This window comes from Macaca nemestrina, chromosome X (assembly GCF_043159975.1).
Source record: "Macaca nemestrina isolate mMacNem1 chromosome X, mMacNem.hap1, whole genome shotgun sequence".
NCBI classification, from domain to species: domain Eukaryota; kingdom Metazoa; phylum Chordata; class Mammalia; order Primates; family Cercopithecidae; genus Macaca; species Macaca nemestrina.
Window position 1 is genome coordinate 75,458,312 of NC_092145.1, and position 11,327 is coordinate 75,469,638.

The window sequence follows — 11,327 nt, forward strand, 5'->3', positions numbered from 1 at the left end:
ACATGTGGTTCATTTTCATCATTAATTTAACAAAGAAAAAAAGAATAAAATTCTATGTAAACCAAAGCATTGAATTCTTAAAAGTTACACCATAGAGTAGTGGAAGAAATTATGAGTTAATAATTTTCTGACCTTGGCATGGACAAGTCCTTTCTAGCATAAAAGTATGAGCAGAGTGGGGAAAGAAAGGGCAAAATACAAAGCTGAATATTGTTAGGTTTGATTACAACCTAATTTTAAATTACTGTATGTTAAAATGCACTATCAAAATGGAAAGCAAACATTCTGCTGATGAAGTCTGTGCAACATATTCCGTATATAAATGGTTAATACACTAGTAGGTAAACAAAGCTTATAAATGCCTATGAAAGTCACATGAAGGACAGCATTTGTAGTAGAGATTTCCATCTAGAAAACTGCTGCAACTATTAGATGAGAAATAGCAAGTTCCTGAACTAAAACAGTAGAAATGGAAATGGAAAGCCAGCAGGATCTGTTGTTTGATTAAAGTGCAGGCTAGAAAGGGAAGTATCGAGATATAGGTACTGGCCGTTTACCTTTAAATCTACCAAAATCATATGGTATAGTATAGGTTTCCGAATGTACTGTCATGTCCTCATAAAATAGAGTATGCAAAAAATTAAGCAAAAAGAATTTCATGTCATTCCAAAACCACTCACATCCAAATCAATGTTTAACCATAATAACTTTTTCACAAATGGTTTCTGTAGTATGCACATCTAGCTAATTTAGACTAGTACTTCACGTCAACACCTGTGGTTTTCCCTTTAGGTACACTGCCAGGCTTTTCGCTACACTGATTGTCATCAGGGTAATTCCTGTTCCTTGTCCTTCTACGCATTATTATCCTGTCTGCCAGTACGCTACCAAATTAGCAATCAGCAACAGTTTTTCCCAGCACAAATTATGTCTTATGTCCCACTTCAATTTCTATCCTTTACCACCACACACACGGTGTTGATAAGTTTTGTGTTCATATATGACCCTTTCACCACCCATTTCATTATCTTGGCCGTCCTTTTATGATTTTTCTGCTCACTTAATCAAACTAGCTTACATCAGTGAATATCATTTTTATTTTTACTGATAAAAGGGTCAAATTTATAAAATATGCCTCTTCTAGATTTAATTCCTATTAGGTATAATATATTTTATTTGTATTGTTAACATTAACTGAGTGAATATCTTTATTGATTTACAAACATGTTCATAATATGTTGCTGAGTGGGGAAACAAAATCATGCAATTATGACACATTATTTAATTTTTGTTTTATGCACACAAATACACAAATGTTCACCAAGTCTAGAAAATAAAATACCAAAATAGTAAGAGATGTTTTATCTTGTAGGGGATATTATGGATTTTTTTTTTCTGTTTCGGCCTATCTACATTACCTAATTTTTCATCAAAAAATGGACATTATTTGTAGAACAAAAATCTTAAAATGAAGCACTGTAATAAAAGCAATATAGAGTTCTTTAGAGACTTAAGTTTACTAACATGGAGAAAAACTGATCTTATACTTCTTTTTTCTTATCTTTCTTCATAGTTCTGTTGATTGAGGAATAGATCTGGAGCAAATTCTGAAAGTTTCAACTACTCTAGACTCCATACATTTACAAACTGCTTAAAAACAATCATTTTTTTTCTTTTGGATGTATTCCAAATGTGTTTGTGCGTGTGTGTGTGTGCGCGCATGTATAACATCACTGTTTATGCATGTTTGCGCAGTTATTCCTTATATACGGCATGCTTTATTTTCCTCCTCTTTCTGAGGTATGCCACAACACATCATTAAATTTTTAAAAAATTCATTGAACATTGAGTAAAAATGTTTGAGTAGTCTTAAAATGTTAACTATGTTTTGTCAACATGTACCTAAATAAATTTTGTAAAACTGGTTCAAAGATCAAAAACATGATTAATTTAGCACATACTGACACTTTTAAAAATCTATGTATCTCATTACTTAATCATAATTTGCATGACATGATCAGTATCTTTAGGTAATGAAAAGTTTAGGTAATGAAAAGTTATTATTTGTAGAATAAAATCCTAAAATTTTAAAAAACAAATTGAAGCTGTGTAATAAAAGTAATATATAGTTTCTTTAGAGACATAAATTTGCTACAATGGAGAAAAACTGATCGTGTGCTTCCCTTTTCTAATAATTTCATGCACATTTCCTAATTGATGAATAGGTCTGTTGTATTTTAATTAAAATTATCTAATGCCTTTTCCAGGGAATGGACTCAAGTTAATAGATTTATCATTTCTAAAGTTGTACTGTTTCTAGTAGACTTGTATTTAGTTTTCTCCTGAAAATCTGTATATGCTGTTTCATAGTTCTAGGTTTCCTCACCCATCCTTCTATTACATAAATATAATAGTATTTAAATAATTGTTGTAATGGGGAAATGTTAGAGCTTTGAAAGTAAAAATTCTGATATAATTTAAAAACAATTTTGCATCAAATAATTTATTATAACTGCTAATAAGTAAAAGAAAAATGCTCAATATGAAATGCATGTTAGGCTGTCTGTGTTCAGGAAATTGACTTAGAGAGCTGGGTCACAGATTGAAAAGTCATAGTTGGTGCTGAAAATATTAAGGGAATAAGGGGTTTTTCTCCATTAGCAAAATAGTGGTAACATTTAAAGAAACATAGCTTTTGATAATTTGGAACTAATGAAACTAGAATATGATTACATTTGTTTACTGCTAAGTATCCTTCCATTAATTATTGGTCAGTATTCAAAATAATTAGCACTTCCAGAAGATAGCAATCATGAGCAAGAAGAAAAGAGTAACTGTTTATATGACATGGAAGTTCCAATTCACAAATAAAAACTAAGCCAACCATCTGGATATTTCTAAACACCCAAACATCATCTAAGCAAAACATACAAATAATATGACCTAAACAAAAATTTTTTAAATGTATACTTTTCATCGAGTTGATTCTTCATTTCACAGCATATCCATTGTGTCTGTCCTATGTGTTAAAAATTGGAGTCATGAGATACTTCCTATTCCCTCACATTCCTGATCTTACTTCTTCTCTCTTTCTGGTCTCATTCACTACCAAAGTTCAATCGATCACCCACTATTGTCAATTCCAACTCAAAAATAATCCTCAAACCCTTTTAACTGAAGTTATCTGAATCCTGGAACTCCTCATGTCTTACCTTGACTGTTTCAAGAAACTTACAACTGATCTTCCTGACTACAATATTCATTTTTTCCAAATTGTCTTTCACACTTGCAATAGACATATTTGCAAGCACATATTTGATCATCAAAGATTGTTTTTTATATTATCCTATTTTATTTATGTAATATTACATTGAAGTCATTTATTTTTACTTATCTTTCTCACTAGACTCAGCTCTTTAAAGGCACTGAGATTATGAATTATTTGCAATTGTCTCTCTAATGCCTGTGTCTTAGTAGGCTCTCAGGAGTTTTTCTATGAATGAATGAACAGGCAATATATTTCATACCTTCATGACTTTGCATGAATTATTCCCACTCCTGCAAAGCTTTCCTCCCTCTTATTGTGCTTATTTCTCCCTATTTCACTATAGCCAAGCTTCTTCTCATTTCAGGGCATTTGACACTTTCTTCCCTTCTGTGATGGTCTTGCCCTCAATTCCCATCTCTATAATCTACCTACATCTTTACAATTATTCAAATATGATTTTAAATGTCATTTCTGCAGATAGGACTTCCCTGACTATCAAGTCCACAAGACCCTGCCTCACCAAAATAGTCTTTCTCACAAGAACTTGTTTTTATTTAAAGATAAATTACTACAAATTTAATTTAAATATTTATTTTTAATTTTTAGAATTAAGAAGTTACTGTATTCCCACAGTATACTATAAGCTCCACTAGAGCAGGAGTCATGGTTTGTTCACTACTGTATGGTTACTCAGAACACTACTTGGCTCATAGTAAGCACTCAACAAATGTTTTCAATAATAAATATATGCATAATCGCACAAATGAATAAAAGCAGTTCTAGCCTCTTGACCAATGGTTTGTAGGCCTCAACTTAATCTACTAAAAATGGTAAATATACTTTAGACCTTTTTTTTTGCCTAAGGAAAGGTCACATCCCTACAAATTAGCAAGTTGGTACTTTCTAGTTTCTTGTTTTCTTATCAGTTTCTCTTTTTTGTTACACTTGAGAAACCCTGGAAAAGAAGATGGAGGGTGGCCTACATTTGCCTGAAGTAATGAAAGGTGCTAAAGAGAACATAAATAAAATGATGCAGATTATCTAAGAAAAAGGAATAGGCCATCAACTTAGATGACTAGAAAGCAGGATATCTCAAAAAGTATGCCACAGAGCAGGAAGGAGGTAGGTGTATGGCACTGAAGTAGTACTACTCCACTGGTAAGCTTAACAGAATAACTATTCTAGAGAAAGGAAGGGATGTCTCTCAAGTAGGTCACCTACTCTTCATGCTTAAACACATGAATATCAGTTATACAAACACTTGCTTCTTCACAGTAATCAGTGATCAATTTTAAATAAATTCTGTTCATATTTATCTCTTTTCAAATGAAAATAAATATTTTACCTGCTGTCATAGTCTCCAATGTGCATAAAAGTGTAGAGTATCTGAGAACTTTTTCTACTATTTTAACGGCAAGGGCAAGATTGTAGCTGGGATACATGCTAAAGGTCAGTTGGACACAAAGATGGCAGATGTATAGCAGGGAACTACTCAGTTTCATGCTGCATTTCATTGTAAATTAATATCTTAACAATAATTTTTAATTATCTTCTTGGCATTGTCTATTTAAAGGTATCCAAGAAATTCAAATTAATTTTGCCAAGCTTTTGGTGAATGATTCTATTGGCTCTAGTGCAAAATCCAACCAGGAAGTGGCTCTTTTAGTAAATATAAACAGCTTTCAGGAAATAAACACTATTATTTTGTGGTGACTTTAAGATTTGCTTTTATGAAAATATTTTATACAAAGCAATTATGTAGTCAAAAGTGCCATTTGTTTTATTTTGAATTTTAAAACCAGCCAGCAAACATGGACATGGAAATGGCATCTATCTAATAGGAGTGGCCAGGAACTAGTTACTTTGGCTAGTTGAGTGTTTTGTTTAACTAAGAAGTTTCACTTCCCAGTCAACTAGATTTTGCTCCCAGAAGATCCAACAGCAAGAGAACTTGGGACTTCAGGGATAATGGTGGGTAAGCCCAGTCCTATGAGAAACATTGAAATAGGCCAGATATGCTTCTGTATATCTAAAGCTTAAGCCCCAAATGAGGGAACAAATCAGAATACAAGTATGCTAACAGTAAGAACAAAGAAAAGACAGTGACTACTGAGATTAGTTTTTCAAGAATTACAGCTTGTAAAATTACCTTCATAACATGGTAATACAATGCAGTTCTTAAGAGTGTAATTTTAGACATAGGAATCGAGAGGAGAGAAAGGGTCGTGTAAATAAAATTTTCAAAAACGTTTTCTTAAGCAGGTAAGATTTGTGATGGGCCTGAAGTAATGAGGGTAGTAATTGCTTGGACGAGTTGCAAGTAGAGAGGGTGACATTTTGGTAGAAAGCCCGCTTGAGCAACATTTTGAGGAATAGGAAGAAAACCAGCAAGAGCTGGTGATAGAGAAAAATGAGAGATAAAACATTAGAAGTTTTCAGAGAGCATCCATCTCTGAACAGAAAATCACAGACTAATTTTAAAGTGCAGAGTACTCTGTGGGAACCACACACATTCATCTCTGCCTGTACCCTTGAGAAGTATGGCCAGACCCACTCACTCTTGATGCTGATGTGCGTTACGTGACAAAAGCAAATGCAATTTTCTCATTTTGGAATTCAACAGAACAGTCCTGGATGCTGTTATAAACTCGAGATGTATCTTTCAAGTGAGTGAACTTGCCATCAGCAGAGCAGTAGTTGCTGTTTGAGAAAAAAAAAATCGAAACCAAAAAGGTCACTTGTTCTCCAGCCCGTTTCTCCTGCCCTGTAGTTTTCACCTCCTCCTCCCTGCAGCCCAAATAAAAACAAAAAACACTAAATTTACTTATATATTGATGTGGTAGGTCTCTAGGTGAAAAAAAAAGTATCAGTGGTCTAAGAAAATAAAATACAGAGTATAAGCTGTGAAGGGCAACCTGTTTAGCTTCTCTGCTATAAGGCACACAGTTAACGGCATGGATTTTGAATTTTTATATAGTAGTCATTTATTTTCAACTCATTTAGATGTTTTAGCAGAAAACGTCTTATTTCTTATTTTCGTAAAGTTTTCTTACACAGGCTTGCTCCTTGTTTGAGTGAGACTTTTATCGCATTTCAACTTTCAATGATACCTCGTTTTCTTTGGAATAATTCTCAAATTTCAAAATGGAAACCTTTAAGAAAATATAAAGCATTCAGCATGCATCTGTAGCCGTATGTATTTCATAAGACCTGTGTTTCCCACCAGTCAGATCTGAATTTTTGCATAATGCTTCATGACTTAATTATGACAGATAAGGCAATGAGAAAGGCTGAAACCAGAAGACAGTTCAGAAACAAGCCATGACTTACCCTGTTGGGTGAGGGGTCAGAAGAGGGCGCCACAGCCTTTAGGAGCACCTCTGTCAAGCTCGTGCTAACCCTTTAAGTAGGAAGGCAGTCAGAATGATGAAACCACATTATTATTGTTTTAAAATAATTATTGGCTGTTCCTGTGTAGGCAGTTACAGGAAACGTTTCCTCAGAAGATGGAAATAATCATGCTTGAAACTTATTTTACTATTTTTAAAGTTTCTACCTCTAACTAGAGTTCTCAATGCAGTTAGTGTTTAAAGATGGGAAGTTCCAATCTTTTGTCTGTGCCTAGCTAATAGAGAAATACAAAATAAAAATCCTCAAGCTTAATTATTGTTGTTATTTTAACCCAGAATACCAGAGATTAAAGGTGTCTTAGTGATTGTATTCAACTCTTTTATTTGATAGCATGAGAAACTGAGGCCCTGAGGAGCTACACATTGAGTGTCGATAGAGTTGGAAAAAGATTCCAGGATTCTAAGCCTTTTGTGATGCTTTTTCTAATATAGCAACTAGTAAAACCCGTAACAATTTATGTCTATGGTGGCAATATATAGAGGAATTTTTCTCATCAGTTAGTGATTCTTAATCAAGCATTTATGGATGAAATGGCATTTACATATAATTATTTTAAAATACTTCAGTAAAAAGTGGGAGGAAGGACAGATAAATACAACAAGATTTGAAACATGTTCTTAATCACTGAAAGTGGGTTAGGGTTCACTACACCATTCTCTTCATTTGTGTGTGCGTTCAAATATTTCTATAATAAAAAGCATTTTTCTGTTTTTTGTTGTTGTTGTTGTTGTTGTTTGTTTGTTTTTCTTTTTTGGAGGTCTTGTTCTGTCACCCAGACTGGAGTGCAGTGGTGCAGTCCAGTCTTGGCTCACACACTGCAAACTCCATCTTCTCGGCTAAAGCAATCCTCCCACCTCAGCCTTCCAAGTAGCTGAGACTAGAGGTATGCGCCACCATGCCCGGCTAATTTAATTCGTGTTTGCATGTGTGTGTGTATAAAGATGAGTTCTCAAGCCCAGGCTGGTCTTGAACTCCTGGGTTCAAGTGATCTTCGCACCTAGGCCTCCTAAAATGCTAGGATTACAGGTGTGGGTCACAGCTTTCGGCATAAAGAGCATTTTCTGAAAGTAATATGTGTTAAGGGAAAGAATATGTAACAGGAAATTAAACCATTATGTATAGATTATGTATAATCTATGGATTTTAAATATCTATGATTATGACCATAATAAATATTTTTAAATAAAAGATTTCTTAATACCAATAAAAGTTTTATAAATACGCACCTGCTAAAGAGAGTGTGCCTTTTCACAATACTGTACACTGCCATGTGCAAACTTGAGGCCTTTTGTTTTTGAGAGAAATATAATTAAGTTCACACTGTGGAAACTAACTTTATTATTTGCACTGTGTTGCAAGATTCCTTCAATTTTATTCAGAAATATAAACATATCTAGGGTGGATGTGTATGTTTGTAAATACAGGTGGATACTTCTCAGGTGCAGGTGGGATACTTCTCAATACAGTTTGATTATGTAGCAATTGATTTGAGAGTGTGTTTCCAAAACAATTTGAACATCATCTGTGCATAAAAAATCTTCAAGACGAACCAATCACCAAGAAGCAATTCCTTTATTGTCATACACACATCTAGATACGCAGACGTGGAATGCTGATGGTCATCAAAAAGAACCAGGGGAGCATCAGTTAAATGGATTCAGGAAGGGAATTTGAGACTCTGGCTACAGAAAAAGGTACTGAATTATATTGGATAAAGGTGATATATTTTAAACACTTGCAAACAAGGGTCATACGTGCCTACTGGCTCTACAACACAGATGACAACTAATAATTTTTGTAGCAAAAAGCTAACTTAAAATACAGAAGCAACCCCTCCCCCTAATTAATGAATTAATAAACAAAAAACTCTGAAAGCTGAAAATTTAGGGGTTGGAGAGGATCATACTGTGCCAATCATTTTTCCAACTGTTTCTCTGTGATTTTTCTGCTTCAGAAGACCAGATAGGAGAGTGTTTTCACTTCATAAAATGCAATGAGCGTCTCACTTTCCAAGATTAAATAGATAATTTGGCTTAAATCTACTAACACCCCAATACACTAGCATTTTTTTTTTCTACAAAAGAAGCTAGGGTTTGGTACATTTTTTGGTAATTTTTGTTTTGGTAATTTTTTGTTCCAATTTTCATATTTCATAAATTCATATTTGTGTTTCTTGGTACATAAGGAGCAATATACCAAGAAAAGAATTAGCTCCATGGTACACTAACCATTTGCAAATAATAGTTCTTCCTATAAAGGTTTGCTCTCTGTTTTTGAAGGAAGTTTCTGGGCAAACAACATTTTGAGAAAGAAATTCAGATATGGGGAAGGAAAGATCATGGGGAGCAGGAGGCTTTAAGAAACTCGGCTTGTGCATGTGATTTACACATGTTGAAAAGTACGAAGATTAATGAAGCCAAGTGCATGGAAGATAGAAGAATGTCAGATTTGAATTACAATTGGGTTACCCACTTGGGAGTCAGTTTTAGGTTGGAGCTAGTATGAGGGAATAGGGCCAAAATATGAAATCTTGGATACGCAAAAGCTAAAATAAGATTGATGGATTTAGGAATTGTGTTCTATTTGGAATAAATGCTTACCTTAACTTCCTTTATGGACCACTGCAATTTTGGTTTAAAAGAAAGGATTATCACTTTAAAATTATCTTGTAGTGTTGGGAGTGCAAGCATTCTGTACGTACTAGTGGAGAAGGAGGTGTTGTGTGGGAAATGAGAGAAAGAGGGGAAAAACTGATGTCCAAAAAGAATATGGTACTTAGAAACAGAATTATATTGGCAGTCAGGAGACCTGTATTTTAACCATAGTACTGATATTAACTTTATAGGCTACTGTAAGAAATTTCCTTTTCTCTCTGGGCATTTGTTTCCTGATGTAATCATTTAAGATGATTATACTATATGGTATAACCCTTTATAATTCTGCAATTCACGTTAAAGTTATTTGGAATCATTTATTGCAAATTTGCTTGGCTTTGACTAATGTTCACTTATACCTGATAGCAACTAATAAAGCTAACACGTTAATATAAATTTTAGTTGGAGTCTCCTGCTACCATTCTAATCTTAATGCTAAATGAAGGTTACACTTGATCTTGAAGCATTATACTGAGCACAACTTCTCACTGCCTGCAGCTGGAGATAAAAGTGGAGTAACTATACGTGATTGGGTTGTTCACTAAATCCAGAAAAACACAACCTGGAAATGGCAGATTTGGAGTAATCTCCGGCATTAGCTTCTTTTCTTCTATGTTCTAAACTCCTCCTGGGTTATTACGGTTTCCAGTTAAAGCCTGATGTTCCTGTCCTAGTTGGCTTCTCTGCTGTCTCCTTCATGGATCCCTGAGATTTATGCAGCTGTTAGGGAAGTGATCCGTTTTTAGATATCTCTTCTGCCTATAGAGATTATAGACTTTGCACATCTGAATCCATCTATCTCGAGACTCTTTCCCCGGTCCAACTCTGTTCATCTCTTGCCCTATATTTTGGTTCCTCTCTTTAACTCACTATTAACATCTTACATCAACACCCCCTGTAACTGGCACTACAGGTTCAAATATGCCAGTAAATTTAGCAAGGAAAAATTATATGCCAATCTACTAAGCCCCAAGCAATAGCTCTTCTTTATAAAAAGCCACTAATGCATGACTTGTCTCCATGAGCTATATAGTAGGTTGGTGCAAAAGTAATTGCAGCTTTTGCCATTAGAAATAATAGCAAAAACCGCAAATACATTTGTACCAACCAAATAGAAAAGAGATTGTCTTTCTCACATAGTGAAACATTCCTGTGACCACATCAATCTCATTTCTGCCAGGCCTTGCTGTGTGATTTCTGAAAAAAAAAAAAACTACCCTTTCTGAGAAATAGAAGTTATTTTCTATATATTCCAGGGACATAAAGCAAATTTAGACCTGACCCCGCCTGCCACAATTGGTATATGTGATTATTTAGCAGATTTTTGGACAAATACTTTATCCTAATAATTAACTTATTACTATTTATAATGTAATCAATTTTATTTCTTTGCAGTTACTATTATTTCTTGATGTCAGTTGTTACTTTTTTCCAAACACATAGTAATATAATGTTTCCTTCCAAAAGAAGTTAAATAACTTTAAATAAAATTTAAATTGCCTAAGTTAAAAAATATATGCATACCACTATACATATTAAGTGGTGATAAGCAAGTATGAAAAAAGCATGCAGGAGGTACAAAATGATTAAAATTTGAGAAATACAAGACCAGATAACCTCAAGGTTGCCCTTAGATTTTGTGATTTCATCAATTGTGACTTAATGAAGAATGAAATTATAAAGTTATTTTATCTCTACCTCCTTCTTCTCCATCTTCCACTCAGTGCTATGTGTTTTAGTACTGAGTCCTTACTTATTCCAAAAGTGTCAGCTCTGCCTAAGTCATTTTCAACAAGAGTTATTCACCTTCCAAATGAAAGAGTGTCTTCCCACATAATTACATTGCTCTTCTTGGAAATCACTGCAACAAATATATTTTTTAAAAATCTATTTTAAAATATACCTTTTTGGTGTCAGAACTTTAAGACAGACAAACCAGACATTCTCATTTCACTATAAATGCTCATCTAAATGCCATCTTCAGCTGATGGGTA